The sequence below is a fragment of the Triticum aestivum genome, chromosome 6A, assembly GCF_018294505.1.
Source record: "Triticum aestivum cultivar Chinese Spring chromosome 6A, IWGSC CS RefSeq v2.1, whole genome shotgun sequence".
Lineage (NCBI taxonomy): Eukaryota > Viridiplantae > Streptophyta > Magnoliopsida > Poales > Poaceae > Triticum > Triticum aestivum.
Window position 1 is genome coordinate 543,275,157 of NC_057809.1, and position 11,760 is coordinate 543,286,916.

An 11,760-nucleotide genomic window follows, 5' to 3' on the forward strand; every position below is an offset into this window, starting at 1 on the left:
AAAAAAAAAGAAAATGATAAATACTTAAAAAAATAAAATCCTTCAAGATGTAGTTATATTACTACATCTACTAGTTAGGAAAATAAAAAACTTAAATTTGAACATGTTTTGTAAAAAAGTGTTATGAAAAAGTAACACGGCTATAAATTTTGCATACAATGTCGGAATAAACGTATAATATATCAAAATGTTCAGCACAAAAATCCGCATTCGATTTTGACCGCCATTGGCCGTTTTGTAAATTTTTAGAATCCTCAAATTCTAAAAGGCAAAAAAGTTATGCTCAAATTTCAGTTTTTTTGAATTTTGGTTAAATTTGGTCAAACTATGGTCAAACTACTTGTTCAAGAAGTATTAGTGTTACTAAATAATTAGTCAAGAATATTAGTGTTACTAAATAATTATTTCAGTTTTTTTGAATTTTGGTCAAATCTGGTCAAATTGTGGTCAAACAATGGTCAAACTACTTATTCAACAAATATTAGTGTTACTAAGTAATTATTGTTTTTTAGAATAATAGTTTCAAACTCAAATAGTGAAACATGTGACTTTATGCTCAAGCTAAGCGTGAGATTAAAGATTAAATTGAGCAGTGATGAGGGGTGATTAGAGATTAAATTCTAAAATAATTCAAAAATTTGAAAATCAGAAGAAAAAAATATAAACAATCAAAAAATCGTAAAATTTTCTTTAGTCCTAGTTGCCAACTGGGACTAAAGGTGGAGCTCTAGACAGCGGCCACGTGGAGGGCCTTTAGTCCCGATTCTGGAATCGAGACTAAAGGGTCGGGACAAATGAGTCTTTTTCTACTAGTGCTGGCTGAATGCACCGGCGGAGCAGAATGTCTCATTGTAGACACCACCAAATCGTGGGGCGAACTCACCCCGCTATGCATTAGCCGCGAAATCCGTCGACTCCTCCTCCCACGGCAGTGGAGGGTCTGGCGTAGCAGGACCAGTGCATCCAATGAAGTTGGCGCCGACTGCGTGGGAGCCAGGCCCCTCTTTTTGAGTGAAGGAGGAGGAGGACATCATCCTCATCGGCTCCCTAGTCCAAGTGAATGATACGTCCCCATCGCGCAAAAGCGAAGTTGGAGGAAGAGCCAGGAGTATATAGCAAAAAACTACCGCATTACAGGCTAAGTCAACAAAAAAAACTAGCATTTTTTTTTATGTTTCAAGATGCTACCACAAAATTGATGGGCTGTTCCAAAAAACCCAAATCACCACGTTGTTTAGAATTGATCTAGATTATTATGACAGGCCGGACCCGCTTCTAACTAAACCGTCTGTTTTGACTTTTTATTTGACCGTCAACTGTTTCTTCTTCTTCTATATTCTCTCCCGAGAGCACCACGAAGGGCCGGCCACAAGGCCGAGGCTCCTGCAGCGGCAAGCAGTCGGCGGGGAGCAGCAGCAGCCTCGAGCTGCCGCAGCGGCGGGGAGCAGCAGCAGCAGTACGCAGCAGCGCCGGCGACCAGCAGCAGTGGAGGGGAGCAGCGCCGGAGAGGAGTAGCAGCACGCAGCAGCGGCAGCTTCAAGCCATGGCGACGGCTGACGGGTGCGATGCCCAGGAGCACAGGGCCCTGATTGCTTTTTTCGCAAAACTAGTAGGGACCTGATTGCTTTTTTTACAAAACGTACAGGGGCCAGATTGCTTTTAAAAAAAACTTATAGTACTGGTTTGCTTTCTATTTTTTGTAGGACCGACATGTGGGCTCCACATGTCATGACGGTCAACCAACGATCCAATATAACGGTGACCTGACGAGTGAACCCCCTTTATCATAAACGCGGTTAAAACTTAACATGTAATTTGTTGTCTAATTATAACGGTGATCCAATATAACGGTGACCTGACGAGTGCACACCACACCATCCACTGAAAGTTTAATACAGTTAGAACTCTGCTGATGAGGTACTATGATGGGTTTCAGTCACTGTTGTACCTGTGGCTGTTATGTGTGGTCGTCTGATCGTAATCAGCTATGCAACATCGATATCGATAGGTGTGTATTCGTATGGAGGCAATACAGATACATGAGACATCATTTTTAGTATAAGCTAGTATGATGGACATGACTTTGTGTTCTTCTTAAGGAATAATAAGTTATAGATAAAAGTGTAGAAGCGCAAAATGCGAGTGCGGCATTTCTGCTCTCGAGCCCATCTACACCCCCTAACAAAAAAAATCAAAATAAATACTAAATTTTTTTAAAAAATTCTAATTTTTTTGTGTGGTAGATAAGTTTATGCATGAGATGCGTTTCAAGTTTCAACTCATTTAGACATCTGAGCAACTCTCAGTAAAAAAAAAATTCAGGGTCTGTAAAAAAGTTTACAGTTCACGCACTGTTCTGATCCGATTTGATTTTTTGCTGAGAGCTGCTCAAATGTCCAAATAAGTTGAAATTTGAAGTGAACCTCACGCATACAATTATCTATCACACAAAAAAATTAGATTTTTTAAGTATTTGTTTTGATTTTTTTCTGACTGGGTGCACATGAGTCTGGGCACCGAATTGGGTTTTCGAGCGCAAAATGTCCTTTTGTGATAATGTTGGAAAACTCTCCTTTAGTATCAAAAAATCTTTCTAAGCTCGGGCTCATCTGCACCCACCCGTGTTGAATAAAAAATTAAAACAAATACTAAAAAATTCAAACAATTCCAATTTTTTCTCCATGGTAGACAATTTTATGCGTGAGGTCCGTCCCAATTTGCAAATCATTTGGACAATTGAGCAACTCTTGGCAAAAAAAGCAAATTCGGAATCTGTAAAATAGTTTACTGTTCATGTATTGTTTTGACCTGATTTGTCTTTTTTGTTGGGAGCTACTCAGATGTCCAAGTGAGCTAAAATTTCGAGTGACCCTCACGCAATAAGTTGTCTACCATAGGAAAAAAATTGGATTTTTTGAATTATTCTTGTATTTTTTGTGAATTTTTTCTGGACGGATACAGATGAGCCTGGGCACCGAATCGCTGCACACCTTCAGTATGAACTTTAGCAAGCTATAGATATAGATACTATGACCACGGAAAATACACTTCGAACATGGTGGTAATTACACCTGGTTACGTATTTTATTTTTATAAAATTTAGAAAATGTCAAAATGTTCCAAAACTTTTTCCCAACAAACTTGAGATGTCGTTTCTGGCATACAAAAATATTCTACAACAAAATATTCTCTAGCAAAATACTGACAAAAATGACAAATATTATCTGATAATAGCATGAACAGTATGCCGTATATACCGACAAATTTGTTTTTCTACGTCCAGCTCAACATCAAAGCCATTTCTTCGCAAAAGTTTTTATACAAGTGCAACAACAAATCTGCTTTGTTCACAAAGTGTTTCAGATTTTTTTTTCACTTTCTTACAAATTACTATTTTCGGGTGTAATTACACCCGAGAGCCATACGTCCCGTCCACTAACAATGTCTCATGTCCTTATATACCGACAAATTTGTTTTTCTACGTCCAGCTCAACATCAAAGCCATTTCTTCGCGAAAGTTTTTATACAAGTGCAACAACAAATCTGCTTTGTTCACAAAGTGTTTCAGATTTTTTTTTCACTTTCTTACAAATTACTATTTTCGGGTGTAATTACACCCGAGAGCCATACGTCCCGTCCACTAACAATGTCTCATGTCCTTGACGTTCTATCTATATATAGAAGGAACCCTGAGGCATTGGACAAAAACAAGTAGTACAATGGCAACACAAGAAGATAACACACTGGGAATGGGAGGGGAGTGCGTGATAGGTGAGGAGAAGCATAACTCTAGCTAGATGGTGGATGTGGAGAAGATGCTGGAAGATGACAATAATCCAGACTCGAGGAGGATGGACGAAGAGCGATGGAGGGTGCAATCCATCTACCGGGTACCAGAGTGGCTCAAGGGCACCAACCCCAAGGCCTACCAGCCGCGGCTGGTGTCTTTGGGTCCCTTGCACCACTGCGACTCCAACCTGCTACCCATGGAGGGGCACAAGCGCCGCGCGTTGGTGCACCTGATTAAGCGGAGCAACAAGCAGCTTGAGGATTTCATCTCTGCCATCCATGACGTGGTGGAGGACCTTGAGGCAGCATACGGCAAGGACCTCCCTGTCAAATTGCGGAACAATAGACAGACCTTCGTCGAGGTGATGCTCACTGACGGCTGCTTCCTGCTAGACATGATGAGCGGCCCTTACTTGGATTACGAGATGCATGCATGATCACGTCTTCAGCATGCATGGCCCCATCATCCTGTCTGACATGCTGCCTCTACTTGTTCTCAAGAAGATCTTGGGTGTCCTGCATCCTGACTATCCGGTACTTCATTTCAACACAGTTCATTAGTTTCTAAACTTATATACTCTCTCTGTCTCTCAACGCCGTCTTCACACAGTTGCATTTCCTCCCATACGAATATCACTATATATCTAGCAATGCCAATGTACCTTGAACTGATGAAGAAATGAAATCTATGTTTGCAGGCAAATAATTTACATGAGGTTTTTTACTACTCCCTCTGTTCACTTATATAAGACGTTTTAGTAAATTCAGACAGTGTACTAAACAGTTCAAACTCAGCTGTCTGAAACGCCTTATAAAAACGAACGGAGGGAGTACTTAAGTTTCCAATCTAGAGTCTAAAAAATGGAAGTTAGACCATCCACATCCAGTGGTGATTTTTTTCTTTTGCAAGCAAATACTTACCGGATCCATCGGCTCGGTCATGTGGTTACTTCAGTCTGCTATCCTAAGGAGCGGGGGAACTGCATAAGGACATGATGATGTCTGTGAAAACAAAATTTATACTATGCTTTGATTTCTTTCTCGTTTACATATAACTGTGCCAAAATATTTTAACATTGCAAAATCGTACTAAAGAAGGAATTCACAACATCATGGCGAGTACCTTAACTTATGCATGATTTTTTATCCTTTAATTTTTCATATGACTATAGTGAATTGGTTTTTCCTGACATGGCCCGCGTGCTAATCTGAGTCGTCGGATCTTCCCAAACTACTGCAGTAAAAACTAATTGTGTGTGTACAAGCGTTGTTAGGGCATTAACAGTAGCTGGTTTGACTGCAGGAGGATGAAATGGATTTATATATAAACCTCATGGTGCTGGAATATCTAGAACGGGCGCCTGAAGGACGTAACTTCGCAAAGATATCGCTGGGTCGCCACCCTCTTGAACTTTATCATGGAAGCCTCACCTACAATAACGGCGCCCATAGAGTTCACCCACCAGCGTACAAGTATGAAATGATACCCTCAGCGTTAGAAATCCACGAGGCTGGCATCAAATTCAAGAAGCGGGAGAGGGGCAACCTGCAGGACATTCGCTTCGAGCACGGCGTGCTGAGTATGCCAGTGATTGAAGTGGTTGACAACACCGAGAGCTTGTACCTCAACCTGATGGCGTTCGAGCGGCTGCATTTCGGTGTCGGCGATCTCGTAACGGCCTATGTAATCTTCATAGACAACATCATCGTCTCGGCCAAGGACGTGGCGATGCTGAGCTCCAATGAGGTCCTCAAGAATATGCTAGGCTGCGACAAGGAGGCGGCAAAGCTGTTCAACGGTACTCTATCAAGAGGGCAACTTCTGGGCCCATGCCCTGGTCTCCATAATGTGCAGTACGAGGTGAATGCCTACTGCAAGGAGTCCTGGCACAAGTGGCGGGCCACCCTAATACGTACCTACTTCCGAAATCCCTGGGCATTCATCTCCCTCGTAGCCGCTACCATTCTACTGATTGCCACCCTGTTGCAGACCACCTACACCGTCATGCCCAACAAGCTTTGAGAGTGCGATCTTAATTATAATATCACAGCGGAAAAATAGTTCATCCCTGTAGACTTTAGTGATCTCTAATGTCTATGTATGTGTTGAACAATATTTTCAGTTTGTTGCTGGTTTTGTTTAAGAGCGGTATGGATCATTCGTTATAACAATGGCTGTGTTGTGCGGGAGTTTACTCTATTGTCTACATAAAGTGCATATGTATATTTGATCCTGTTGAGTTTAATTAGTTCCTGTCTTATTAGTCATACTCCTAACCTTTTGATGAGCTTACTAGAGATTACCCTATCTCATAGACTGTGACCAGAAGTCGGGCTCACATAGATGTGTTCCTTCAAAGAATGCTCACTAGGATATCATTTTACTTACACAAGCTTTGAAACACATTAAGACAAAAATTAGTCTGCCTTACATATTATAAGAGTATTACATCTCACAAGGACGAAAGTAGTTCATAAAGGAGACGGGCGGACAAAATATTTAAAAATCAGGATGAAGCTAGGCTCAAGATTATTCAGTTTCCATATGGCACATCAGCTAGCTTTCCATACGGCACATGAGCTAGTGACTGAATTGTCCAAATCACGCAGGCTATGGGAGGTATTGCGGATAATTCAGTCACTACCTCTACAAAAGCCTAATTGGTTTCGGAATGAGTTGAAACAATATGATTCTCACTCAGTGCCATATTGAAAGAACCAACTCCAAGAGACTGGAAATGAACAATTACTTAACATTATATGGCATGCAGAGCAGGACGCAGGCAATCATCCCCTGGGCCAGAAGATGGAATCTGCATTCCCTTCCTTGCATGCATTCAGGTGAATTCCTAAATCCTAATTTGTTAGTTGATCATCTCCCCACTCAGCTCTTCTCTTCTTCTATAAATATCAACACAGCCAGATATCAAAACAGCATCTACAAACGACTGCATAAATCCAGTCCGCCCAAACACTCGACCGTACACGACTCAATCTGTCCCTCATTGCTATTATGTTCACATATTCTCCCTGCAGGTTACAACGTGCAGATATAATCACAAATAGTATCCTAGTCTCCATGCAGCTACAATATTAATTGTTTCCTCGATCACAAAAGCTTACTACTGCCACCAGTATAAGATACACGACACTCGTCTTTATCTGATATATGACAAAACAAATTGTAGCCTTTGTTTGGACCTTCCATTGCCATGAAGGACCTGTGTTGCATCCGCATAAAATTTGGTGTTACCAAGCTGAGGAGCAGGGTGAAGACCTATCAACAGGGCTGGGCTCACTAGTCTTTCTCGCACCTGCACACATTAAAATTTAAACTGGATGAGATACTGTATATGACTACGTAAGCATGCTTTTGTGTTTTTTTATCGCCTGTGCATAGCTTTATCGGTGTGCTTTTTGTGTGTGTGCGTTAATGTTGGCTGTGTGCATCTTAGTTATGCAGAGGCTGGGTATATGCTCATTATGTTTGTATTCTCTCGATGCTCCATTTTGAGCCAATAAAATCCACCCTTTGTCGAAAAATGTAAGCATGCATCCAGTTGAGTTGGTTTAAGCTTTGTATCAAGTTTTTTCACTACCATCAATCAGGCATATATCACAGCCAGCAATACCAACACATTCTTAAATATGTTTATCAATCAGCCTTGTTTCTTTCAAAATAATCTAACACATTCACGAAGAGATTAAATGATTTCTGAGTAGTATTCTCAAAAGTAAGAATGAGTTAACCATTCAATATTTGATTTTCCACTATTAGTCATTTCATATTTGGTTTGTCATCGCTCAAGGACGGAGATAGCCACACTGAATGATAACACACACAAAAAACAATGTACTGATGATGACATTCCTAAAAAAAAAGTGGTGATGACTTATGTTTGTCTATCTAGCTATATTAAATGAGAACATATACTAAACAGTATGACTATGATCGTCAATCTAGCATATGTATTCGAGCATTCACGGATGAAATATGAAAAAATTAGGTAACACCTACAGTATATTACCTAGCACATAGAAACTCTTGAAAGAATGACAGGCACTAATACGACGGTCTTCACAAAGTTTCCTTGATTGCAGTGAATTTAGTTGAACCATATAGACACCGTCCTTCGCATATAAAAATATTCAATCAGTATCCTCAATATATCCTAGTATAAATTTCAACCATACTAACCCTCCTTCAATCCGAGGAGGCAATGCAAGAATGTTATCTGTTTCAATGGTCTTCCACAGCACCTAGGTGGCAACACCAAGACAATTGGTCTTCCTCTGCCACATTTCAATGTTATGATCAGGGCGAGAGATCATGGCGAGACCAACTGTGCCATCCTCTGCCCGGATGATCTGTCGGCTTTAGGAATGATTCATACCGGGAGGCCCCTCCAGCACATCAAAGCTATGCCTTTCCAAATCAAAGGCAAGTATACCCTCCTTCACATACTTAAATGACCAATAAAGAACATTACCAACTAGGGTACTAATATAAGAGCCAAAACTATCTCGATATTCAACCTCTATTGAGATGAGATCGGCCCATGTGTCGGTCTCGGAAGAATAAACAGAGGCAAGAGGTCGACCATGTGTAGTGCGCGTAAGCAGCAAGACCACCTTAAAGAGGATGGAGTGGCAATCGCCGTGTACGTGGCCCCGGTCACGGGCAGCGCAGACCACCGCCCCGTGGACGTAGCCGCATTTGAACTCGGGTGGAATTGTCACATGGTGCTGATTACCGGTGATGGGGTCACACACGAGGACCTCGGTGCGCAACCGGTGTAAGATGAGGACAAGGCCGTGCCGGCACCCGAGCAGCCGGCCCGACAAGTCGCCGAGTGGCAGGTTGAGCTGCCCGTGAGGGATGCGGTCTGGAGCGGGCAGGACGGGGGTGTACTTGATCTTATCATCGTGATTGAAGAAGACGCCGAGGAGGGGCGGGCGGTGGTGTGCATAGAAGCAGCGGAGGAATCTAGAGTCGGTGACGAGGCCTCGCCAGCGTTTGCAGACAGCGGAGACGCGCGGGAGGGAGGACGGCTGGGGCGGAAGACGGAGGAGGATCTCCCAGAGCATGTCGTCGTCTTCCAGCGCCGCCGGCAGGGAATTGCTGTGGCGGCAGATCATGGCGGCGCCCTCCTCACCGGCGCCGATCCGGTCTTGTGAGATGGAGGGATCGATCTGGGGGAAGGAAGGAGCACGCACGTGTACTGGGTAAGATTTCTGTGCGTGCAATCTCTGGACTCCACAAATCAATGTTTTTCTTCATCACAAATCAATACTATAATGTTATCCCTAAAAAAATTCAATATAATGTTGTTTCCCTGATGGAAGAAAATCCTATTGGACCTGGGTCTTTTCCTTCATCAAGTGGCATTGCTAATCTCAAAGCACCGTGCCGCATTAATCTTTCAGCGTAATTAGGCAGCAAATCGCCATTTCCAGTCACTGGTTAACCATTCCCGGTTCCCAGTTTCCGACGGCTTATGATTCTTGATTGATATATTTTCATTATTATACTACGGGGCGGACGAATACTCGTGTGCGCAAGAAGTATTTTTTTTGAAAAGGGGACTCCCCGGTCTCTGCATCAGAACGATGCATACGGTCATCTTATTAAAGCAAATAAATAGGTTCCAACAAGGTCTCAAACTCTCCAAATGAAAAGTAAAAAGTAGCTCACACAGAGCCAAAAAGGACTAGAAACACAACCTAGCCAAATAAAGGACGCCACAACCGGCTGGCAAAAAAAGAGATAGGTAAACTAATTGTCTATCCTATTACATGACCGTCATTCAAACCGGTTGAAGATATTCCGAGCTACCATCTCCCAGCGGATAGATCCAGTAACCAAAACGCTCCCTGGCCTCCGTCGGAGTGAGTAGCAACCACGGACGGATCAAATCCGTGGCTCTGAAAATAACCTGCAAAAAATGAATGCGTGTTGTCCTGTTAAAAACCAAATCATTTCTACAATTCCAGAGCGCCCACAACAAGGCGCAGACTCCTACACGAATATGTCTCACTAACTCGGGCTCTATCCTGTTAAGCCACGTTCCAAATAACGTGTTGACAGAACTCGGTGGAGTAATATTAAAAGCAATATGGACCGTCCTTCATAAAACTTTGGCTAGCGGGCAATCAAGAAAAAGGTGCTTCATCGTCTCATCTCGATCACAGAAACTACACCTAGTAGGTCCTGTCCAATTACGCTTTGTCAAGTTGTCCTTGGTTAAAATAACTTGTTTATGAACAAACCACATAAACACTTTGGTTTTCAAAGGGACTTTGACAGCCCAAACATGTTTGGAACTAGGAATCGAGCTTGAATTGATAACATCAACATACATTGATTTAACTGTAAATACTCCAGACCTAGTAAGCTTCCAGCGTAATTCATTGGGTTGTTGGGAAAGCTGAACCTCCATCAGTCTACTTACTAGATGTAGCCATTCTTCCCAACGATTACCCACTAACACCCTTCTGAACTGAATATTAAGGGGGATAGATTGAAGTACCGTTACAACAAAAACCGCATGTCGTTGAACAATACGATACAAAGACGGGTATTGGATGGCTAAGGGTGCCTCTCCAAGCCAAGTATCCTCCCAGAATCGCGTACTAGCACCATTACCAACAATAAACTTTGTCCTATTAAACAGGGAAAGTTTGACTTTCATAAGCCCTTTCCAAAAAGGTGAATCAATCGGTCTTACTGTCACCTGAGACAAAGTTTTGGTTTGAAGATACTTGCTACGGAGGATTTGCGCCCAAGTGGCGTCAGTCCCACTTGATAACTTCCACAACCACTTGCTGAGAAGACATCTGTTCTTAACTTCAAGATTCTCAATACCAAGACCCCCTTGGTCTTTCGGTCTACAGATGATATCCCATTTGGCTAAACGGTATTTTCTTTTTAGCTCATCACCCTGCCAAAAGAATCGCGATCGATAAAAGTCCAGTCTTTTCCTAACTCCAACTGGGACTGCGAAGAATGACAAAAGAAACATAGGCATACTCGTGAGAACCGAATTTATCAGAATTAATCGGCCTCCGTATGACATGAGCTTGCCCTTCCAGCAACTCAGTTTCTTTTCAAATCGGTCCTCGATGCACTTCCATTCTATGTTTGTCAGCTTACGATGGTGGATTGGTATTCCTAAGTAGGTGAAAGGTAAAGCCCCCAAATCGCACCCAAAAAATTGCCTATATGCCTCTTGTTCGTCATTGGCTCTACCAAAGCAGAACAACTCGCTTTTGTGAAAGTTAATCTTTAACCCGGTCAATTGTTCAAATAAGCATAATACCAGGTTCATATTTCTCGCTTTGGCCAAGTCATGCTCCATAAAGATGATTGTATCATCGGCGTACTGGAGGATGGACACACCTCCGTCAACGAGATGGGGTACCAGGCCACCCACTTGACCAGCCTCCTTAGCCCATCCTATCATAATTGCCAACATATCAACTACAATGTTAAACAGGATAGGGGACATCAGATCCCCTTGTCTCAGGCCCTTATGTGTCTGGAAATAATGACTTATCTCGTCATTCACTTTAATTCCAACACTCCCTTTTTGCGTATATGATTCAACCTAGCGGCGCCAGACTTCATCAAAACCTTTCATACGCAACGCCTGTTGCAGGAATGGCCATTTTACTTTATCGTACGCTTTCTCGAAATCCACCTTAAAGACAACTCCATCCAATTTTTTCGAGTGAATTTCATGGAGCGTTTCATGTAGGACCACCACCCCTTCTAGGATGTTTCTGTCCGGCATGAAAGCAGTTTGGGAATGCTGCACCACATAATGCGCAATCTGTGTGAGCCGATTAGTCCCAACCTTGGTTGAAACTAACATTGAGAAGGCAGATTGGCCTGAACTGCTCGATTCTCACAGCATCCATTTTCTTAGGAAGCAGTGTTATTGTTCCAAAATTTAAGTGAAATAACTGAAG

At 42.4% G+C, this 11,760-nt stretch overlaps 1 pseudogene; it reads left to right on the top strand.

Annotated features, from left to right (window-relative positions):
- The first annotated feature begins 3,749 nt into the window (after positions 1 to 3,749).
- On the top strand, positions 3,750 to 5,812 carry LOC123129685 (UPF0481 protein At3g47200-like; annotated as a pseudogene).
- The last annotated feature ends 5,948 nt before the right edge of the window (positions 5,813 to 11,760 follow it).